This window comes from Moschus berezovskii, chromosome 12 (genome assembly GCF_049115385.1).
Source record: "Moschus berezovskii isolate FMDL1 chromosome 12, NW_MosBer_1.0, whole genome shotgun sequence".
Taxonomy (NCBI): Eukaryota; Metazoa; Chordata; class Mammalia; order Artiodactyla; family Moschidae; genus Moschus; species Moschus berezovskii.
Window position 1 is genome coordinate 57747636 of NC_142471.1, and position 22556 is coordinate 57770191.

Here is a 22556-nt window from a genome sequence, read left to right on the forward strand (position 1 = left end):
TAAGCAAGGTGACAATATACAACCTTGACGTACTCCTTTTCCTATTTGGAACCAGTCTGTTGTTCCATGTCCAGTTCTAACTGTTGCTTCCTGACCTGCATACAGGTTTCTCAAGAGACAGGAGGGCACAATTAAAAGGCAGAAATAAACAGTCATTTATCAAGTGCCTACTATGTGTTAGGTGCTTCTTTCAATGACCTGATTTAATTTTCCCAACAGTTCTATGGAGGTAAGTATTATTGCTTTTCTTCTTGACAGATGAGAAACCCAAGGCTCAGAAAAATGAATTTGTTCTGTCATTCATCTAGTAAATAGCCATCAACTGTTTTCTTTCAGCAACATGGACAAACCTTACAAATAGATTTAGTGAAGCTGAGATTTAAAACCAAGTCTATCTGACTTCAGAATCCACACTTTCTACATTATATAATTTTGTCTCCTGGCAACACTGAGTTGCAACGTGTCTTCCTTACCCTGATATCTTACTCTGAAAATACAGCGTAAGATATATGAGTGAGTGTGTGTGTGTGTGTGTGTGTGTGTGTGTGTGTGCATGAGAGAGAGAGCATTGGCTTGGGAACAGATGTCTCTACATTTACGGTCAAAAAGAGGTGTGGAACTGACACTACAAGGAAGCAAAATACAAAGTATAATATGGGAAACGTGCCCAGTATAATTAAAGAGCTTTTAATATGATTATATTTTAACTAGTTCAGGCACTGTCTACTGTACTGGACAGTGCAAGCCCAGGGAGCTGCTGGTGGAGCCTCATTAGTGGCTCTCTTCCCGTACCATTTCTGCTCCCCTGCTGCTCCATACTGTGTTATTCACTGCAATTTCCTTGTTGTTTTTTTTGGAATGTCTTTAAAATTTCTTTTGCCATGCCAAGGAGCATGACAGAATGCCATTTGTATTTCGTTTTCAACCATCTTAATGAGGGTCATTTTGACCTCACAAATACTGGTGAGTGACTTGTCACCAAGAGCTATTTTTTATTTTTTCTCCAAAACACTCCCTATAATGGTAAAATGGTGAAATAAGCCAAGAGCCTCTCAAACTATTAAGCCAAATGCTCCAAAATCACTAAAAAAAATAGTAACAAAGATTTCATATGAACATTTCATTCCTTTGGTATCTAAAGAAAACAACAGGCTGCAGAATAGCAGAAGGAAGTCAGGGAGAGAGGAGAGGAAGCATGAGAAAGAAAAGGAGTGCATGATCTTTGCCTCTTCACATAAAACTGAGTGATTATTATCCTATAGTTATCCTTACTAGAGAGCCGGCAGGGCGGAGAGGGAATGGAGCTGGATGAAGAGTCAGAAATCTTTGCATTATACAGACTTGCTCAGGTAAGTTACATAAGCTCTCTGAATCTCAGTGTTTTTCTTGTCTAAATGAGGGGAAATATACCCACTCCCCTCATCCACTTAGGTTATTGCAAGTTTCAAATGAAATAATATATGCCAAAAGGATATGCACTATAAGTTATTCTCACTGTTATATAAGAAGAGGCACTCTTCTGTATATCACCACTTTCTGTCTTCCAATAAAAACTTCAGGATGGAAAATAAACAAGAATATATCATTTCTATTTCTTAACAGCCATACAACCTACTTACCTGCTTTCAACCATTGACGTTTACTTGAAAATATATTTTTTTCTAACAATTGCCTATTGTTGGGGAGTTTCCACTTCCACACTTGTATTACTGCTCCAGCCTGGTAGTAATATATCTTCACACTCAAGGCCAGATTATTCCTGGCATGAAGGGAAGGGGCACACAGTGGGATCCAAATCAGATGACACCTGCAGAAAAAGTACACCTCTGGATCTCTCCTGTCTCCCCTATTTCCATGTGATACCAATTTCCCTCTCTGAGCAAGGAACCAGTGTGTGTGTCTGTGTGTTGAATCGCTCAGTCATGTCCAATTCTTTGCGACCCCGTGAACTGTAACCTGCCAGGCTTCTCTTGTCCATGAAATTTTTCAGGCAAGAATACTGGAGTGGGTTACCGTTTTCCTCCTCCAAGGGATCTTCCCAACCCAGGGATTGAACCTGCATCTATATAGTATCCTACATTGGCAAGCAGATTCATTACCACTAGCGCCACCTGCAAAGTCCAAGCAGGTACCTCCTTACTCTGAAATGTCATAGTCCAGTCTTGTACCAAGGGCTTCCTTTAACTTTGAGAAATTTAGTCATTCAATAAGCTTAATTAAACTTCTAATGCATGCCTAGCAAAATACTCGATGCTCTGTAAAAGGGAAAGAAAACCCTCATGAGGTTTACAATCTGGAAGCAGAGCTCATATGCATGCAGGTGACACATGAGATAGCTTACTTGAGCATACTAGGGAAAAATACCCCTTGGACTTTCCAACAGACCTCCAGAGCATTGTAACCATTTTCACTATCAGTCCTACTTTGAAGAAAAAGAATACTGTCATCCTGTGGATCAAAATGCAGATGTGTAAACTTTATTTTCCATTCAAATAAAACCACCAGAAAACGATAGCCTGCACACTAATCGCCCATGGAGGATTCTATTAGGTTCAGCCAAACCTAGGTGACTATTAGAGATATATCAACATATATTTCTAAATTGAGTTTAATAAAGTTTAATTACTCATGATGTTTTATATACCATGTGGGAAAGATCCAACTATTTTGTGATATATTTCCATCGCAAGAGTACAGTTCCATTAAATAGATCTAGCATTATTAAAACCTCTATACCCAAATTATGACTCAAATGAAATGTTACCAGTTTTCAAAGGTAATATTTTCCTAGGTAATTTATACAAATGTTACACATCAGATGTGACCTATATATACATATAAAGATTGCTTCTTGTGCAATCCTTTTATCCTTTGATGCATTCATCCACCCATTCGTCTATTTATCCATCGTGGAAGAAGTTTAATATGGAGAAACCATAGGTGTTTAAGGGCTTCCCTCTTGGCTCAACAGTAAAGAATCTGCCCCACCAATGCAGGAGATGCAGTTTGATCCCTGAGTCAGGAAGATCCCCTGGAGTAGTAAATGGCAACCTACTCAAGTATTCTTGCCTGGGAAATCCCATGGAAAGAGGATTTCTGTCAGGGCTCAGAGAATAGGTGCTTTTGTTTCCCACATACTGTGGATCAGAGATATTTTTAGACTGATGTGCACAATCTTGCTAGATATTCTGATTTCCAGTATGCCAAATTAAAGTAGTTGAAAACAAAGTCCCTATATTTAAAACAACATGTTTTGGGGACCATTAAGACGTTAGTTTTGTTCCAACTGAGCAGTCAAGGAGTAGGACTATCTCAGTACATATCTTTTTGTTCATTAGTACTTTGAGAATCAATTCAGATTTCTCCTTCAAGAAGCAGAAAAGTAATGAAAACATCAGGATTTTGCAGCAACCAAATCTCAACCCAGAAGTCATCAACATTTGCTGTATCCAGTTTTGTCCACCCTAAGAATGTCAAAGACAATTGATACTGTTTTTACCTTTTCTTTTGTGTCTAGAACTTTGCTTAGTGTTAATACATATTTATGGAGAAGGAAATGACAAACCACTGCAGTATTGCTGCCTGGGAAATCCCATGGACAGAAGAACCTGGCTGGCTATAGTTCATGGGGTCACAAAAGACTCAGACATGACTGAACAACTAAACAGCAATCATTTAACTTGGTCCAAATATGCAATGGACTGGGAGAATTGAAACTGGCATATATAAGTGAATTTGGATAAACTCAGAAGCCATGTTTTGGTGGGGGGGAAGAGTGCCTAGCAGAATACCTTGTACATAGCAGGAACATATCAGATAATTATAATAGTTTCATTCCTCAAACTTTGAGCCCCTATTGTGTGCCACTCACATACCATCCACCCTTGTCCAAATAAAAGTAGGTCCTTGCTCTCAAAGGACCTATAATTCAGTGCTGGAGGAGTTCACTGAAAGATATAAATAAAGTGGAATGAAATTGTGCCACTTGCAGAGATGTGGATGGACCTACAGACTGTCACACAGAATGAAGTCAGAAAGAGAAAGACAAATATTGTATATTAACACATATATGTAGAATCTTGAAAAATAGCACATATGAACCTAGTGGCAAAGCAGAAATAGAGACACAGACATAGAAATCAAACATACAGACACCAAGCATGGAAGGAGGGGTTTAAATGGAGAGATTGGGATTGGCATATATACACTCCTATGTATAAGTAGATAAATAATGAGAACCTACTGTACAGCACAGAGGGGGAAAGGGGAGGTAACAATAAAGTGAGTTTGATAAGTGTAATAACAAGGGCACAACATTCTGTGGCCTCAGCAGGAAGGAGAAACCCCCTCAGTGACAGGGAACTGCATTAAAACAGTGTATCATTCTCAGTCATATGAGTGACAAGAGGTATAGGAGACCTCTGCCTGTGTCCAGCTCATGCTTGACCCTGAAAAAACTGTCTGGGTCTCAGGATCTCTATCAGCAAAGCAGAGTTTGAGAGCAAAACAATAACACAAATTCTCGTTTTGCTACCCCCCAAGCTGTTCCCATTCATTTTTCATTTAGGCCTTAATTTGTTCCTTTAACTTTTCATCAAATACTTACAGAGTACCTATTACCATGTGATAGGCACTTTGAGAACAGCATTAATTAGATAATAAGCCAGATATTTATTTTATTCTTGCAGAGTTCATGATAGATAACAAGCAAGCAAGTAACTTAAAGTTTGGAATCAGTGAAACAACAGAAACCCATAAGCATACTTTAGCAAATTATAATGCAGCCCAGGGAGAGGAGAAAAAGGGAGTCCTAAAGGAAAACAGAATAAACCTTCTTTGGGTATTAGCTCCAGGAGCTCATGTTCTCAGTGAGGCATGGAGGTGTAAGAGGAAAGAAAGGGAGTGGGAAGAGTGTGGCAGAAGTGGCAGGGAGAGTATTTCAGGAAGAAGGAAGAGGGTGTGCCAAGGCCCTGAGGTGGGGGCAAAGCCTGGCAGGCTAGAGCTATTGAAAGGCAACCAGTGGCATGTGGGTGGAGTTTGTTAAAAAGAAAGCAATGCCAAAACCCTCCCTTGGAATTCATTTACATTCATTTTAACTTGTTCTCTAAGCAGTTCAAGCGAGAGTAGGATCAGAGTTCTTAGAATATCAACAAAGTTGGGGTTCATCCCCTTTCCCGTCTGTCTCTGACTCCTCTTTCCACCTCCAATTCCGCTGCTTCCTGAGCTCAAGAGGCAGGTGGGGCCTCAAAGCCTGCCCCTCACAGCTCCTGCCCCTGCTTGCAATGCTTTTTACCCAAATCACCCCATGGCTCTGGCTTTACCTCCTTCAATCCCTTGCTCCTTGGTAAGGTCATCTCCATCTATCCCATCTGTAATGGCATCTTTCCAGACAACACCCCCACAACACACACACACACATACATCCTATATTTTTCTCCATTGCACTTATCTTCTGAAGAAGCTGTAAAATGTTCTTATTTGACCTGCTTAGTCCCTCTCCTCTAGACTATAATATCCATGAAGGCAAAGATTTGTGTCTGTTTTGCTCAATGCTATATCCCCTAGCTTCCAGAAGGGTGCCATAGTCAACATTCAGATATTTGTTGAAAGAATCTCATTTAATCTTCACAAGGCAACATTCAATGACTAGCTCAAAAGGGTGGTGTATTAGCTTTCATAAAGTTACAAAAATCATTTTATTGATGGATTAAAATCTTGTATTGATCAAGGCAATAAATATCTACAAGATAAATCCAAATGTTATATTAATAGGTGTTGACAGTTTTTCTATCTCATGAAATGAAAATCAATGACATAATTTATAAAAGTATTTTTTTTTTTGCTATTAATCATATATTATTTGCAGTGTGAAAATAGTTATGTCCATTGATTTGGTTTCAATTTGAAATTCAAAAAGAGTATTAAAAGGTTCTCTCTGAGATTCAACTTCTTAAAAATCGCTATCTCTTCTCTTCTGACATTATGGTACAAACTGTACCTTTTAATGAATTATATATTCAAATGTAAAGAGAAATTTGGTCTTCAGAATATGATTCATTTTGATGTCATTTAAGTATAAAAAACAAAATGCAACCAGAGAGATTTTGTTTGCGGGGGTGTTGTCTGTTCTTCAACTCTAAGAGATAAAATGCAAAAGTAAAAGAAGCACAGCTAGCCAGACAGATATGTCTCCTTGCTAAAACCACAGTGTTTAAACTTCCCATTCTTGGTAGTTATTTTAACTTGGTGCCTTTTGCCAGAAGCCTTTCAGGCTATGGGATGTCTGGGAAGATGCAGTGAGCTTTTTCTGGAGCTGGGGTCTGTGAAGAGGTGATTAAGTTAAAATGAGGTTACTAGTATGGACCTTAATTCAATATAACTGCTATCCTTATGAGAAAAGGAATTTGTAACAGACAGGTAGAAAGGGAAGGCCAAATGAGAACACAATAGGCAGCCATATACAACTAAGGGAAGAGGCTTCAGAAGAAACCAGTCATGCTGACACCTTGATCTTAAACTTGTAGCCCTCTAGACTGTGAAAACAAATCCCTGTTGTTTAGGCTATCCAGCCTGTGGTATTGTTACAGCAGTTCTACAGACTAATATACTATATCTTCATCTTCCTCTCCCCATGGGAGAAGGGGATACATTAGACTCAGTACCTTTTTCTTTCTCGAAGAATGAGTCCAAATCTTTCTGCCATTATGTAGGGTCAGTAGTCACTGGCCTGAAGGTTGCTAAGTCACTGAATCTGCAGTGTACTTATGCTTCTTTTTCCACATTTTTAAAAACTAGAGTATAGCTGCTTTTACAATGTTGCATTAATTTCTGCTGTATAGCAAAGTGAATCAGCTGCATGAATACATATAACCCCACTTCCTTGGATTTTCTTCCCATTTAAGTCACCACAGAGCACTGAGTAGAGTTTCCCATGACATACAGTAGGTTCTCATTAGTTATCTATTTTATACAGGCGTGTGTGCATGCTCAGTCATGTCTCCTGTAACTCCATGGACTGTAGCCCACCAGGACATAGCAGTATATATATGACAACCCCAATCTTCTAGTGCATCCCACCCTCCCTTCCCCCCTTGGTACCCATACATTTGTTCTCTGTGTGTGTGTCTCTATTTCTGCTTTTCAAATAAAATCATCTATACCATTTTTCCAGATTTTACACATGTGTTAATATATGATATTTGTTTTTCAGACTTCTTTAATGCTGCCAGGGTAAGGAATGGGGGCAGGTGACAGGGGTGAAGCTGGGAGGGAGCCACCAACTGCCTTCTCTTAGGAGAACGCACAAGTCTCCTGTGGGCTGAGTGGATGCTGCCCAAGATAGCTGGCTTCCCCAAGGAGGGCCCCCCACTGGAGCAAGAGGACCCCAGCGGCAGGAGATTCTGGGGGAAATTTGCTACTGTCAACTCACTCATGCCAGGAACAGCCTAGGAAAATGCTCTCACCTGGAGGGGCCCCTGAACAAGTTATAGGTGACATGCCCTCAGCATTTCAGACTTAGGTGGCACAGGTAATCAACATTCAGTTTAAAATACACATAAAAGCAGTAAAAGGTAATCAGCAGAAACCTCCATGTAATATGTTAGGAGACCAGGAAGGGGAACTCTTTTGCCTACAATGATAGCAGAGTCCGACAGGAAGAAGACTGGCTCTTCTCCTTTCCTGTCAAGGACTTGGCCAATGAAAAGCCATGGTATTTTTGTCTACTACAGCCCTCCCGACTTCCTTGTCCTCCCTATAATAGAGTTCTCCTGTCTTGGCCATGTGGGGATCTGTATGATGTTCACGTTGGGTAAAGAATCTGCCTGCAATACAAGAGATGAAGGAGATGAGGATTCGATTCTTGGGTTGGGAAGATTCCCCTAGAGGAGAGCATGGCAACCCCCTTCAGTATTCTTGCCTGCAGAATCCCATGGACAGAGGAGCCTAGTGTGTTATAGTCCATAGGGTCCCAAAAGAGTCAGACATGACTGAAGCGACTGAGCACATGCATGCACACATGCATGCACACCATGGTGGCAGACCCTGAGTTGCAATTCCCTGCTGATCTCACATTAACTCATCTTTGCTAGAGAAATATTTGACTGTCTGTTTTGGTTCAATAAATCCACAGCAACCCACTGAAAGGTGAAGGTGAACTTGGAACTGCTGCCATGCATGTGGTCAGTGACAAGTGTTTTCCCTCCTTCTATCACCAGGAGAGATGGTTTGAAGGTGCAGATTATATCCTACTAATGATTCTGACAGCAATTCTGATGTGAAAGGGGTTTTCTCTACCACCAAGCTATTCCCCAACATCAGCTGGGAGGCCTACAATTCAGGTTAACTCTGACAATATCTGGAGAGAGCATCAGATCCCCCAGGATAAGGGTTCCTGCAAGGCAGCATCCCCTCAGCCACCTTGAGACACCAGTTGCAAGTCCAAGTTGTTTCCTGTGCTTCTAACTAACCAACTGTAAGGGTTCCTATGACCCCCTTCTTGCATTAGGGGGAAACAATGACAAACAGTCTACCCTGGCCAGACACCATAGTAAACATTTTTGTGAGTTATTTTAAAACAGGAGGTCCTGGTAAGGAACATGGAACTAACAAGCCACCTCCAACTGGAAGAATTCTGAGAAAGTTCAAAAAGAGGCCACACGTCATACAACCTCCCAGAATCCTTCTCACTGGCATCCAACTTGGCTAAGCAATGCATGTGCCACCAGGAAGGACCTGAGTCAGAATGATTGGCCAGAGGAACCCAGAAACTAATTCCATCATTATAAAACCAGAAACTGCAAGCCATAGGGCAGAGCAGTCCTCCTGGATTCCCTTACCCTCCTGATCTCCACCCAGGCATCCCTTCCCAAAAAAGTCTCTTGCTTTATCAGCATGTGTGCTTTCTCAGACAATTCATTTCTGAGTGTTAGACAAGAACCCGCTTTGGGGCCCTAGAAGGGGTTCCATTTCCTGCAACACTTGGGTTTGATTAACTTGCTAGAGCAGCTCAGAGAACTCAGAGAAGGAAACAGTTTACTTTATAGCCAGATGGAAGAGATGCATAGAGCAGAGTCTGGGGAAAGTACACCACCCTCCCTAAATCTTCACATGTTCACAAACCTGCTTCCTTAGAGTGGAACCTGGAAACTTCCCAAACCCTGTCCTCTTGGATTTTTAGGGAGCTTCATTAAATAGGCATGACTAATTAAATCACTGTCCATTGGTGATTGAACACAGCCTCCAGCCTGCTCCCTTCCTTGGAGGTCAGTTCAGTTCAGTTCAGTTCAGTCACTCAGTCGTGTCCGACTCTGCGACCCCATGAATCACAGCATGCCAGGCCTCCCTGTCCATCACCAACTCCCGGAGTTCACTCAAACTCATGTCCATCGAGTCAGTGATGCCATCCAGCCTTCTCATTCTCTGTCATCCTCTTCTCCTCCCGCCCCCAATCCTTCCCAGCATCAGAGTCTTTTCCAGTGAGTCAACTTGTCACATGAGGTGGCCAAAGTATTGGAGTTTCAGCTTTAGCATCAGTCCTTCCAATGAACACCCAGGATTGATCTCCTTTAGAATGGACTGGTTGGATCTCCTTGCAGTCCAAGGGACTCTCAAGAGTCTTCTCCAGCACCACAGTTCAAAAGCATCAATTCTTCAGCAATCAGTTTTCTTCACAGTCCAACTCTCACATCCATACATGACCACGGGAAAAACCATAGCCTTGACTAGACGGACCTTTGTTGGCAAAGTAATGTCTCTGCTTTTTAATATGCTATCTAGGTTGGTCATAACTTTCCTTCCAAGGAGTAAGCGTCTTTTAATTTCATGGCTGCAATCAGCATCTGCAGTGATTTTGGAGCCCAAAAAATAAAGTCTGACACTGTTTCCACTGTTTTCCCATCTATTTCCCATGAAGTGATGGGACCAGATGCCATGATCTTTGTTTTCTGAATGTTGAGCTTCAAGCTAACCTTTTCCCTCTCCTCTTTCACTTTCATCAAGAGGCTTTTGAGTTCCTCTTCACTTTCTGCCATAAGGGTGGTGTCATCTGCATATCTGAGGTTATTGATATTTCTCCCAGAAATCTTGATTCCAGCTTGTGCTTCTTCCAGCCCAGCGTTCCTCATGATGTACTCTGCATATAAGTTAAATAAGCAAGGTGACAAAATACAGCCTTGCTGCTGCGGCTGCTGCTGCTGCTAAGTCACTTCAGTGGTGTCCGACTCTGTGTGACCCCATAGACAGAAGCCCACCTTGCTCCCCCTTCCCTGGTATTCTCCAGGCAAGAACACTGGAGTGGGTTGCCATTTCCTTCTCCAATGTGTGAAAGTGAAAAGTGAAAGTGAAGTTGCTCAGTCGTGTCCGACCCTTAGTGACCCCACGGACTGCAGCCTGACATACTCCTTTTCCTATTTGGAACCAGTCTGTTGTTCCATGTACAGTTCTGACTGTTGCTTCCTGACCTGCATACAGGTTCCTCAAGAGGAACCTTGGAGGTCAGGAGGATGCAATTGAATTTCCAACCAACAGCCCCCGCCACACACACACACACCCACTCCTCTTTCGTGGCTCAGCAGTAAAGAATCTGCTGCAATGTTGGAAATGCAGGTTCAATCCCTAGGTAGGGAAGATCCCCTGGAGAAGGAAATGGCAACCCACTCTAGTACTCCTGTCTGGGAAATCCCATGGACAGAGGAGTCCGACGGGCTTTAGGGACTAAACAGCAACCACAATCACTTAGCAGCTCCTAGCAAACAGGCCCCATCCTTTGTATACCTAGAGGTTTTCCCAAAGCCTTTTCATACTGTCCATGGGGTTCTTATTACTTTGCCAACAAAGGTCCATCTAGTCAAGGCTATGGTTTTTCCAGTATTCATGTATGGATGTGAGAATTGGACTATAAAGAAAGCCGAGCACTGAAGAATTAATGCTTTTGAACTGTGGTGTTGGAGAAGACTCTTGAGAGTTCCTCGGACTTCAAGGAGATCCAACCAGTCCATCCTAAAGGAGATCAGTCCTGGGTGTTCATTGGAAGGACTGATATTGAAGCTGAAACTCCAATACTTTGGCCACCTGATGCGAAGAACTGACTCATTGGAAAAGACCCTGATGCTGGGAAAGATTGAAGGCAAGAGAAGAAGGGGACAACAAAGGATGAGATAGTTGGATGGCATCACCTACTCGATGGACATGAGTTTGAGCAAGCTCTGGGAGTTGGTGATGAAAGGGAAGCCTGGCATGCTGCAGTCCATGGGGTCGCAAAGAGTGGGACGTGACTGAGTGACTAAACTGAAAGGTTTTAACTGAGCTTTGTGCTGGAGACAGGGACAAAGGACAAATACACTGTTCTCATTAAAAATCACAATATCACACCTTCCTTAACCAATGGTTCCCTTTTCCCCAGCAGCTTTATCCTTCAAGTCAGGCTCACGAAGGGACAATACAGATCAGTTCAGTTGCTCAGTCATGTCCTACTCTTTGCAATCCCATGAACTGCAGCATGCCAGGCCTCCCTGTCCATCACCAACTCCTGGAGTCCACCCAAACTCATGTCCATTGAGTCAGTGATGCCATCCAACCATCTCATTCTCTGTTGTCCCCTTGTCCTTCTGCCTTCAATCTTTCCCAGCATCAGGGTCTTTTTAAATGAGTCAGCTCTTCGCATCAGGTGGCCAAAGTATTGGAGTTTCAGCTTCAGCATCAGTCCTTCCAATGAACACCCATGACTGATCTCCTTTAGGATAGACTGATTGGATCTCCTTGCAGGCCAACGGACTCTCAAGAGTCTTCTCCATTCAAAAGCATCAATCCTTCGGCAATTAGCTTTCTTCACAGCCCAACTCTCACATCCATACATGGATACTGGAAAAACTATAGCCTTGACTAGATGTATCTTTGTTGACAAAGTAATGTCTCTGCTTTGTAATATGCTGTCTAGGTTGGTCATAACTTTTCTTCCAAGGAGTAAGCCTCTTTTGATTTCATGGATGCAATCACCATCTGCAGTGATTTTGGAACCCAAAAAATAAAGTCAGCCACTGTTTCTACTGTTTCCCCATCTATTTGCCATGAAGTGAAAAGGAGTACGTCAAGGTTGTATATTGTCACCCTGCTTATTTAACTTATATGCAGAGTACATCATGAGGAATGCTGGGCTGGAAGAAGTACAAGCTGGAATCAAGATTGCTGGGAAATATATCAATAACCTCAGACATGCAGATGAAACCACCCTTATGGCAGAAAGTGAAGAGGAAATAAAAAGCCTCTTGATGAAAGTGAAAGAGGAGACTGAAAAAGTTGGCTTAAAGCTCAACATTCAGAAAACTAAAATCATGGCATCTGGAAATGGCAACCCACTCCAGTGTTCTTGCCTGGAGAATCCCAGGGACGGCGAAGCCTGCTGGGCTGCCGTCTATGGGGTCACACAGAGTCGGCATGACTGAAGCAACTTAGCAGCAGCAGCAGTAAATCCTCATCTTCCCTCAGTGCCTTTTCAAAATATTATAACCTGCTTCACTTTCATCATCCCAATCCTAAATTTTCATCTTGCTTTTGCAGCAGAGAGTGAGATCCTGAGCAAGTCACTTACCCTCTCTGGCATGGCCTCATCTGTAAAATGAGGATTGTTGAACTAAAACAGAGGCTTCCAGTTATTTTTCCAACAAAAATGGGTGTGTTTGGGATAAATTTGAGTTCTGCAAATTAATTTGAGTTTAAAAAGAATTGCAATTTCAGTTCTACAACCATGGCTAGCATCTGAAAATAGCCCACAAAAATGGAGGGGACAATTCCTCTAGGCGGAAAGGAAGTTAGGAAGGCTGGAGTAAACAGAGTCCAGTGGAGGAATTGAGAGTCTGAAGTCTAGTGGCTTTTCATTGGCTGAGTTATGACAGTTTCTCATTGGCTGAGCTCTTGCTGGAAAAGAAGAGGAAGTTTTCTCTTCCCGTTGGGCTCTGCTATTGTCCTGGGGCATGAGAGTTCCCACTTTTAGCCTCCTGACTCTATTATGATGAAGATTTCTTTTTATTAATTTTTATAAGATAATAATACCAGCTTGTAGGGTAGTCATCAAGAATAAATGATACAGAGCATTTAAGATCAAGTCTGGTACATACAACATACTTGATAAATGAGTTACTATTAATATTATTAACAACAATACTTATATGAGTGAACCCTACCTTCTAGGAATATTTGTGTTAAGAAAACAGGTATACTCATGCTCCCTTGCAAGCTATCTGTCTAGAAAAATATGGCACTCACCCTGGTACACATACCCTGGGGGATGCATGGGTGCTGATATTGGTCACTTAGTCATGTACAATTCTCTGCAACCCCATGGACTCTAGCCCACCAGTCTCCTCTGTCCATGGGATTCTCTAGGCAAGAATACCAGAATGGGTTACTAGTTCCTTCTTCAGGGGCTCTTCCCCAATGAGGAGTTGAACCATGGTCTCCCACGTTTCAGGCAGATTACCATCTGAGTCAAGAGGAAAGCCTGGGATCCCTATCAAATCTCACCTCTTTAATAAAACCTTTTTTAACTATAACTTTGTACTCCTATCTTCTTTATCCCATATACTTCCCAAAACTACAGAAGAAATCTCTTTCCCTGCTGGGTTTTGTTCAATCTGCTAGAAAAGTTCTTGGCATATTATCCTTTCCAGCTAAACCACAAGCCCTTTAAGGGCTAGAGCCATAGTTTTTTCAATTTTGTACCTAGTAGTTTGTCAGTGCTCAATGTTTTTACCTTTAAATCAGGGGTTGACTCCTATATTCTCACCTATAAATGAGGTTTGGAATTAGAATGAGTGAAAGTCGCTCAGTTGTGTCAGACTCTTTGGGAACCCATGGGCTATACAGTCCATGGAATTCTCCAGGCCAGAATACTGGAGTGAGTAGCTGTTCCCTTCTCTAGGGGTTCTTCCCAACAAAGGATCAAACCCAGGTCTCCTGCATTGCAGGCAGATTCTTTACCAGATGAACCACCAGGGAAGCATCTGAGAATCTTCCAGAGAGCTTGTTCAAACTCAGATTCATGGGCTGTACCCTCAGGAAGCCTGACTCAGCCAGTCAGGGGTGTCCAGAGCTTAATAGTCATCTGCCACTCTCCCTCCCCCCATCCCCCCACCCCTGCTTTCCCCACAGTTGATTACTCTATAAGTGATCTTCCCACAGTCTGCTCCTGGCCCTGGGCTTCTGTGATTACACAAGTCAGATAATGAACATCCGAATGTGCCCTTTGCTCATTTCCCAACTCAGCTCTTCAGCCTGCTTTTGATTATGGGAGAAGGAAAGAAAGGATTTGCTCCTTTGTTCCCGATGTAAGAACTCATTTTTACTGAGAAGCAATTGCTCACTGTGGAGCATAGAAGCATTTTAGCATTCAGATCAGTTCAGTGTTGATGAAGCATTTCTTGAAATTGTTTCAGAGCCTACAGACAAGCCTATTTTTTGCCTAAGAATGGCCTATAAAGCATCATCTGCCGTGTTCACAGTACAAAATCGTCTTTCCAGAAGCTTTAGGTTCTGTCCTCTAGCTCCTAAGAGCCATGAATAAAATTCTGTGAGACTCACACAGCAGATCTCTGACCTACAAATCTTGCATATCAAATCTAGCCACTTTCACAGTAACAGTATCCTCCCTCCCCCAACCCAACTAACAGTGCTAAAAGTGCTACATTTTAAAAAATAAATGAGGAATAGCTGCTTTAAGGATGTATATCACCAATAAGGACATAGACTAGAATAGTCACAGATGTTAAAATAGAGATTTTTAACATTTTCATTTTATCCATTTCTCATTCTCTGAACAATCCAGCCTCCTCTGATACCACTCAACTCTGACAAGGCTTTATACAACTAGAGAATAGAAACAAAACAGAAAACACTTTGGAGAAGAGTCTTAGACCTGTGGTCACTAGAAAGAAAGGGGAGAAGTAAATGAGGCAGAAGGCTGGTTGCTAGCAGTGGGAAGGTTCTGTTTTTCCTTGACTCCTTCCATCAGTCAAGGAAGAAGGATTTGTTCATATTTCCCTTCCCTGCAGAAGAATGTAACAGAAAGGAAATTGGGCACACTTCCAATCCTCAATTGGATGGCTGGCAAACTTGGATTAATTATCCTGGGGATATTCCAGTTGAAAATCCAACGTATATATGCTACTTCAGCAAGTATAATTAGAAAGTGAGTGAGTGAGCGAAGTCGCTCAGTTGTGTCCGACTCTTTGCGACCCCGTGGACTGTAGCCCACCAGGCTTCTCCGTAAATGGGATTCTCCAGGCAAGAATACTGAAGTGGGTTACCATTTCCTTCTCCAGGGGATCTTCCTGACCCAGGGATCAAACCCGGGTCTCCCGCATTGGAGGCAGACGCTTTAACCTCTGAGTCACCAAGGAAGCCCTATTCCTCATAATTAGAAAAAATAATCAATTGAATACACCTGCAACAGTACTTGTTAAGAGTGTCCCACCTTACAATAAACATTAAATATACTTCTTCCTTTAAACCTGTAAATTATCTCTGCTCTTCTCTACCTACTGGAGGGTGTTCTCTCTTCTGGCCTTCATATACTATTTGCTACCTTCTGCCTAGCTTGGGCTTCCTGAGAGACAGATCATACAGAACTCTCAAACACATTATATGTATCCTTAAACATACTTTCTTCTCTAAAGCCCTAACTCTTTTCTAATTTGAGCTAGAAAAGTCCTTGTAAAAGAATGAAAGTAAACTCAAACTGGATTAAAGACCTAAATGGCAGATTGGGTACTATAAAACTCTAAGAGGAAAACATAGGAAGGATACTATTACATAAATCACAGCAATATCTTTGTGGATCTACCTCCTAAAGTAGTGAAAATAAAAACAAAAATGAACAAATGGGACTTAATTAACCTTAAAAGCTTTTGTACAGCAAAGGAAACTATCACTAAAAGGAAAAGATGACCTACTCAATGGGAGAAAATATTTGCCACAGATATGAGTGATAAGGAGAATAACCAAAATATAGAAATAGCTCATACAACTCGACATCAAAAGCAAACAACCTAATTGAAAAATTGTCAGAGAAACTGAATAGATGTTCTTCCAAACAGGACATGCAGATGGCCAACAGGCATAGGAAAAGAAGCTCCGCATGCTTAATCATCCAGGGAAATGCAAATTAAAACCACAATGACTTATCACCTCACACCTATCTGAATGAATATCAGCCAAAAGAACACAAACAAAGAGTGCTGGGAAGGATGTGAAGTAAAGGGAACTCTCATAAACTGTTGGTGGGAATGCAAATTGGTATAGCCACTGTAGAAAGCAATACGGAGGCTTCTCAAAAATTTAAAAACAGAATTACTATATGACCTAACAATTCCACTCCCAGGTATTATACCCCCCCCCAAAATGAAAACACTAATTTGAAAAGATGCATACACTTCAATGTTCATAACAGCATTATTTACAAGTCTTAAGATACGGAAGCAACATTAAGTGTCCATCAACAGAAGCATGGATAAGGAAGATGTGGTATATGGAATACTATACTTAGCCATAAAAAGAACAAAATCTTGCCATTTGCAACAATACGGATGGACTTGGAGACTATTATGTTAAGTGAAATAAGTCAGGAAAGATAAATACTGAATGATATCACTTACATGTGGACTATTTACACTAGAGAATATAACAACAACAAAAAAAGAAACAGACTCACAGGCAGAGAACAAACTAGTGGTTACCAGTTGGGAGGGTGAAGTGGATAGGGGCAAGATAGGAGAAGGGGATTAAGAGTTACACATTTTTATTTATAAAATAAATAAGCTACAAGGATGTATTATAAAACAGAGGAAATATGGCCAGTATTTTACAGTAACTATTAATGGAATATAACTTTTAAAAACTGAATCACTATGGGATACACTTGTAACTTTTCTAATTCTGTGTATCATCTATTCATCAATAAAAAGTGAATAAATAAATATTTTAGAATATTTTAAAGTCTTCCTTTCCATAATGGTGTCGATAGATTAAAGCAAGAAACAGAAGCTCTTTGCTTTCCTCAATTTTTAAATAGTATAAAGAGTTCTTGAGACCAAAGAATTTGGTTTCTTTGGATTCTCTTAACCAGAGAATCCCTGGTTAAGACTTAATCAAGACACAGCCACTACAACTTGCAATGTCATCAGACTTCCTAGATGCACATGGATCTCTGGTTTACAGGTGGATACATGAATGTGTTGAGAGTGCTGTTAGCCAGGAATAAGGAAGCATCTGGTAAAATTAGAGCTGGGACTTTTACCTCTCTCTAGTATGTTCTGTGGAGAAGGCAATGGCACCCCACTCCAGTACTCTTGCCTGGAAAATCCCATGGATGGAGGAGCCTAGTAGGCTGAAGTCCATGGGGTCGCAAAGAGTCGGACACAACTGAATGACTTCACTTTCACTTTTCACTTTCATGCATTGGAGAAGGAAATGGCAACCCACTCCAGTGTTCTTGCCTGGAGAATTCCAGGGACGGGGGACCCTGGTGGGCTGCTGTCTATGGGGTTGCACAGAGTCGGACACGACTGAAGCAACTTAGCAGCAGCAGTATGTTCTGTAATGTGTTGGTTGCCACTTGAGTAATTACTACAAATGCCTTTGTGACATGCCAGCTCTCAGGCTCTCTGATCTCTAGACTCTGCACCTGTGCTCTCCTCCATGAGTCCCTTTACCTGTCCTGGTCTTGTGGTCTGATGAGTGGAAACAAATTGAGTAAGGGATTGGGATCCTGCTCTAGCACTAGAGGACTGGCTTCATCAGGCCTTGATCACACTTGGTAATCCTTGGTCTCAGTGCAGCCAGAGGGGAGAAGTGTGGGAATAAGGAACTGAGAAATATTCATAAACACAGTTACCTTTAGGGAGAGGTAGCTTTACATTTTCTTTATAGCAGGAGTTTAGAAGCAGTAACTTGGTTGGAAAAGATAGTCAATGACCCTTGCTTTGAAACTACACTTGCGGACCACACATACAATTGATGCTTTAAATCTGTTTTATATCACAGATAAATAAAAAGAGCAAAGCTTGGGAAAGATGTTTTTATTCACACATTACTTCAGAGTTAGAAAATTACAACTGTTTATTTTAAATAAAAAGTCTCTAAGAAGTGACTTGGGTGCAGAGCAGTTGATTGAGTAGGGAAGTCAAAAGGGGAGTGCCATGTCCCTAACACAAGTAAGAAGAAAAGCAAGGGTGCAGGGAATAAGGTATAAAATTGACCTCTAAGTCAGGGCTGCTAAATAACTAATAATACTTAGAGTAACATGGGGTCAGGTGAACAATTTCTGCTCCTTTTGGTACCTGAGTAATAGGGAAGGAGTGGCAGGTACCAGGAGAAGAATGACTTTTGGCTGGGGACCTAGCTAAAAGGAAATTTCTACCTGCTTCTAAAATTCAGAAAATGATTTAATAGAGTCCTAGAAGGCAATGGCAAACCACTCCAGTACTCTTGCCTAGAAAATCCCATGAATGGAGGAGCCTGGTAGGCTGCAGTCCGTGGGGTCGCTAGGGGTCGGACACGACTGAGCGACTTTACTTTCACTTTTCACTTTCACACATTGGAGAAGGAAATGGCAACCCACTCCAGTGTTCTTGCCTGGAGAATCCCAGGGATGGGGGAGCCTGGTGGGCTTCCGTCTATAGGGTCACACAGAGTCGGACATGACTGAAGTGACTTAGCAGCAGCAGCAGCATCAAATGTTGAAATGATGATCACAAAAGTAATATCCACAAGACTCTGCATTATCACTTGGGAAAATGATTCAGTAACAGGATTTGGGGAAAGGGAAAGACATGATGCCTGAGTTTACTCAGGATTTATCAATATCAGCATAAAAGTCTCCTCTACCTAATACTTGATACATTTATACATAATCCCATCAATTACTCTGTGTAATATAGCATTATGCTGAGAACTCTTGTCACTGGTTTCAGATATTCCCCAGAGCTTCCCAGGAAGCCACTGAAGAATGGTATGCCATCCAACATATTCTGTGAAACTGATTATCTGGGACACTCATTATAAGTCTCATGGATCAGTGAAGCACAACTTAGTAACATAACAAAAATTATACCTCATGTTTGTGTAGCATTTAACTGTTTACAGAGCATCCTTATTCCCTGTCATCCTCACGACATCTAGCATGGCATTCAGTTCAGTTGCTCAGTCGTGTCTGACTCTTCGTGACCCCATGGACATCAGCACACCAGGCTTCCCTGTCCATCACCAACTCCAGGAGTTTACTCAAATTCATGTCCATTGAGTCGGTGATATCATCCAACCATCTCATCCTCTGTCGTCCCCTTCACCTCTCTCCTTCAATCTTTGCCAGCATCAGGGTCTTTTCAAATGAGTCAGTTCTTCCCAACGGGTGGCCAAAGTATTGGAATCAGCTTCAGCATCAGTCCTTCCAATGTATATTCAGGACTGATTTCCTTTAGGATGGACTGATTGGATCTCCTTGCAGGCCAATGGACTCTCAAGAGTCTTATCCAACACCACAGTTCAGAAGCATCAATTCTTCGGCATTCAGCTTTCATTATAGTCCAACTCTCACATCCATACATGACTACTGGAAAAACGATTGTTGGCAAAATAATGTCTCTGCTTTTTAATATGCTGTCTAGGTTGGTCATAACTTTCCTTCCAAGGAGTTAGCAACTTTTAATTTCATAGCTGCAGTCACCATCTGCAGTGATTTTGAAGCCCCCCAAAATAAAGTCAGCCACTGTTTCCCCATCTATTTTATTTATTTATTGTTTCCAATAAAGTGTGGAAAATTCTGAAAGAGATGGGAATACCAGACCACCTGACCTGCCTCTTGAGAAACCTGTATGCAGGTCAGGAAGTAACAGTCAGAACTGGACATGGAATAACAGACTGGTTCCAAATAGGAAAAGGAGTACCTCAAGCCTGTATATTATCATCCTGCCTTTTTAACTTATATGCAGAGTACATCAGGAGAAATGCTGGAAGAAGCGCAAGCTGGAATCAAGATTGCCGGGAGAATATCAATAACCTCAGATATGCATTGACACCACCCTTATGGCAGAAAGTGAAGAAGAGCTAAAGAGCCTCTTGATGAAAGTGAAAGAGAAGATTGAAAAAGTTGGCTTAAAGCTCAACATTCAGAAAATTAAGATCATGGCATCTGGTCCCATCACTTCATGGCAAATAGATGGGGAAACAGTGGAAACAGTGGCTGACTTTATTTTGGGGGGCTCCAAAGTCACTGCAGATGGTGATTGCAGCCATGAAATCAAAAGATGCTTACTCCTTGGAAGGAAAGTTATGACCAACCTAGACAGCATATTAAGAAGCAGAGACATTACTTTGTCCACAAAGGTCCGTCTAGTCAAGGCTATGGTTTTTCCAGTATTCATGTATGGATGTGAGAGTTGGACTATAAAGAAAGCTGAGCACTGAAGAACTGATAGTTTTGAACTGTGGTGTTGGAGGAGACTCTTGAGAGTCCCTTGGACTGCAAGGAGATCCAACCAGTCCATTCTAAAGGAGATCAGTCCTGGATGTTCATTGGAAGGACTGATGTTGAAGCTGAAACTCCAATACTTCGGCCACCTGATGAGAAGAGCTGACTTATTTGAAAAAATCCTGATGCTGGCAAAGATTGAGGGCAGGAGGAGAAGGGGACGACAGAGGATGAGATGGTTGGATGGCATCACCAACACAATGGACATGAGTTTGGGTAAACTCAGGGAGTTGGTGATGGACAGGGAGGCCTGGCATGCTGCGGTTCATGGGGTCACAAAGAGTCGGACACGAGTGAGCAACTGAACTGAGCTGTTTCCCCATTTATTTGCCATGAAGTGACGGGACTGGATACCATGATCTTAGTTTTCTGAATGTTGAGCTTCAAGTCAACTTTTTCACTCTCCTCTTTCACTTTCATCAAGAGGCTCTTTAGTTCTTCTTCACTTTCTGTCATAAGGGTGGTGTCATCTGTATATCTGAGGTTATCGATATTTCTCCCGGCAATCTTGATTCCACCTTATGCTTCCTCCAGCCCAGCATTTCTCATGATGTATTCTGCATATAAATTAAATGAGCAGGATCACCATATACAACCTTTACATACTCCTTTTCCTATTTGGAACCAGTCTGTTGTTCCATGTCCAGTTCTAACTGTTGCTTCCTGACTTGCATATAGGTTTCTCAAGAGGCAGGTCAGGTGGTCTGGTCTTCCCATCTCTTTCAGAATTTCCCACAGTTTATGGGGATCCACACAGTCAAAGGCTTTGGAATAGTCAAAGAGAAATAGATGTTTTTCTGGAACTCTCTTGCTTTTTCGATAATCCAACGGATATTGGCAATTTGATCTCTGGTTCCTCTCCCTTTTCTAAAACCAGCTTGAACATCAAACAATGTACATGATAGGCTTTATCCGCCCTTGAGATATAGGGAGTCTGAGGCTTATACAGTTTTAAACAATTTCCCCAAAATCCATGAGCAAGGAGGTTCAAGAAGCATAATTCAAACCCAGGTATGCTAAATTCCAGTTTCATATTCTTCTGTACATCATAGCTGCCTTCTACTTGTAAACTTGCCCTGCTACATCCAGAAACATGAACATAGCTTCCACAGCCAGTTAACTTGCTCACTTCATGACACTCATGTTTTGATATCAAGATGCTCCTTCCTTCCCTCTTTCTCGGGCACTTTGTTTGCCCATCTGGAAGCACTTACCACTGTCTTGTAGGGCTGGTGTTTGGTACCAAGCTTCATCTTCTGTGTAAACTTGAGAGAGGATAGTGACTAGCTTGCATATCCTGGCTTTTTCCACAGAACCCATCTCAGTGCTGGATCCGTGTTAGAGGCTTAGTAAACCCTTCTCCTGGTTGATGAAATGCTTCAATCCCTGCTCTTGGAGTGCGTGCTGGAATGGTTTCATAAGAAACTCAGCCTAACAACAAATCATCCTGTGCAATTGTCTCTTTCAATTGAATGGAGATTTGATCCTGCAGAAGATGCCTAAACTGCAACCAGGCCAGCCAGCATTCCCAGCTCATTAGGATCATTGAGGCCATTCTGGGAAAACAATGAGATCCACCACACAGGTCCCCTTCAGGAAAGAACTTGACGTCCCAGCTGCTGGCAGTGCTGTCATCTGACAGTCTAGCTCAGCTCCCTCAGGGATGAACTCAACTTTCCTTGCTGGGGTTATGAAGGCCTGACCGTCTCAGTTCAACACAGTCAACCCTGAATGGCCATTTCACCTTGAAAGCTCCCTGTGGGCTTGGCTGATGCTGTCACTGGACCAGCATGTCATATCTACCTCGCCCTCTGCTCAACCTTCCTTCCTCTCTTCCCCTCTAGCTGTGCATCTCAAGTGCTCTCCTTAATAAGCATCCTGCACACAAGCTCCATCTCAGAGTCTCTCCCGAGTTCCCAACCTGCATCTAAGTTTTTCCATGATTTGAAACAAATACAGAAAGATTTCTAAAGTCTCTTCTTTCTTTCTGAATTCACCTTGTGGAATCATAGCCAGCCTGGCCATTGCTCTCTCTCCT

At 42.0% G+C, this 22556-nt stretch overlaps 1 pseudogene; it reads right to left on the bottom strand.

Annotated features, from left to right (window-relative positions):
- The window catches only part of LOC129555160 (lys-63-specific deubiquitinase BRCC36-like), an 82031-nt pseudogene extending 60193 nt beyond the window's left edge, over positions 1–21838 (bottom strand).
- Positions 21839–22556: the final 718 nt, after the last annotated feature.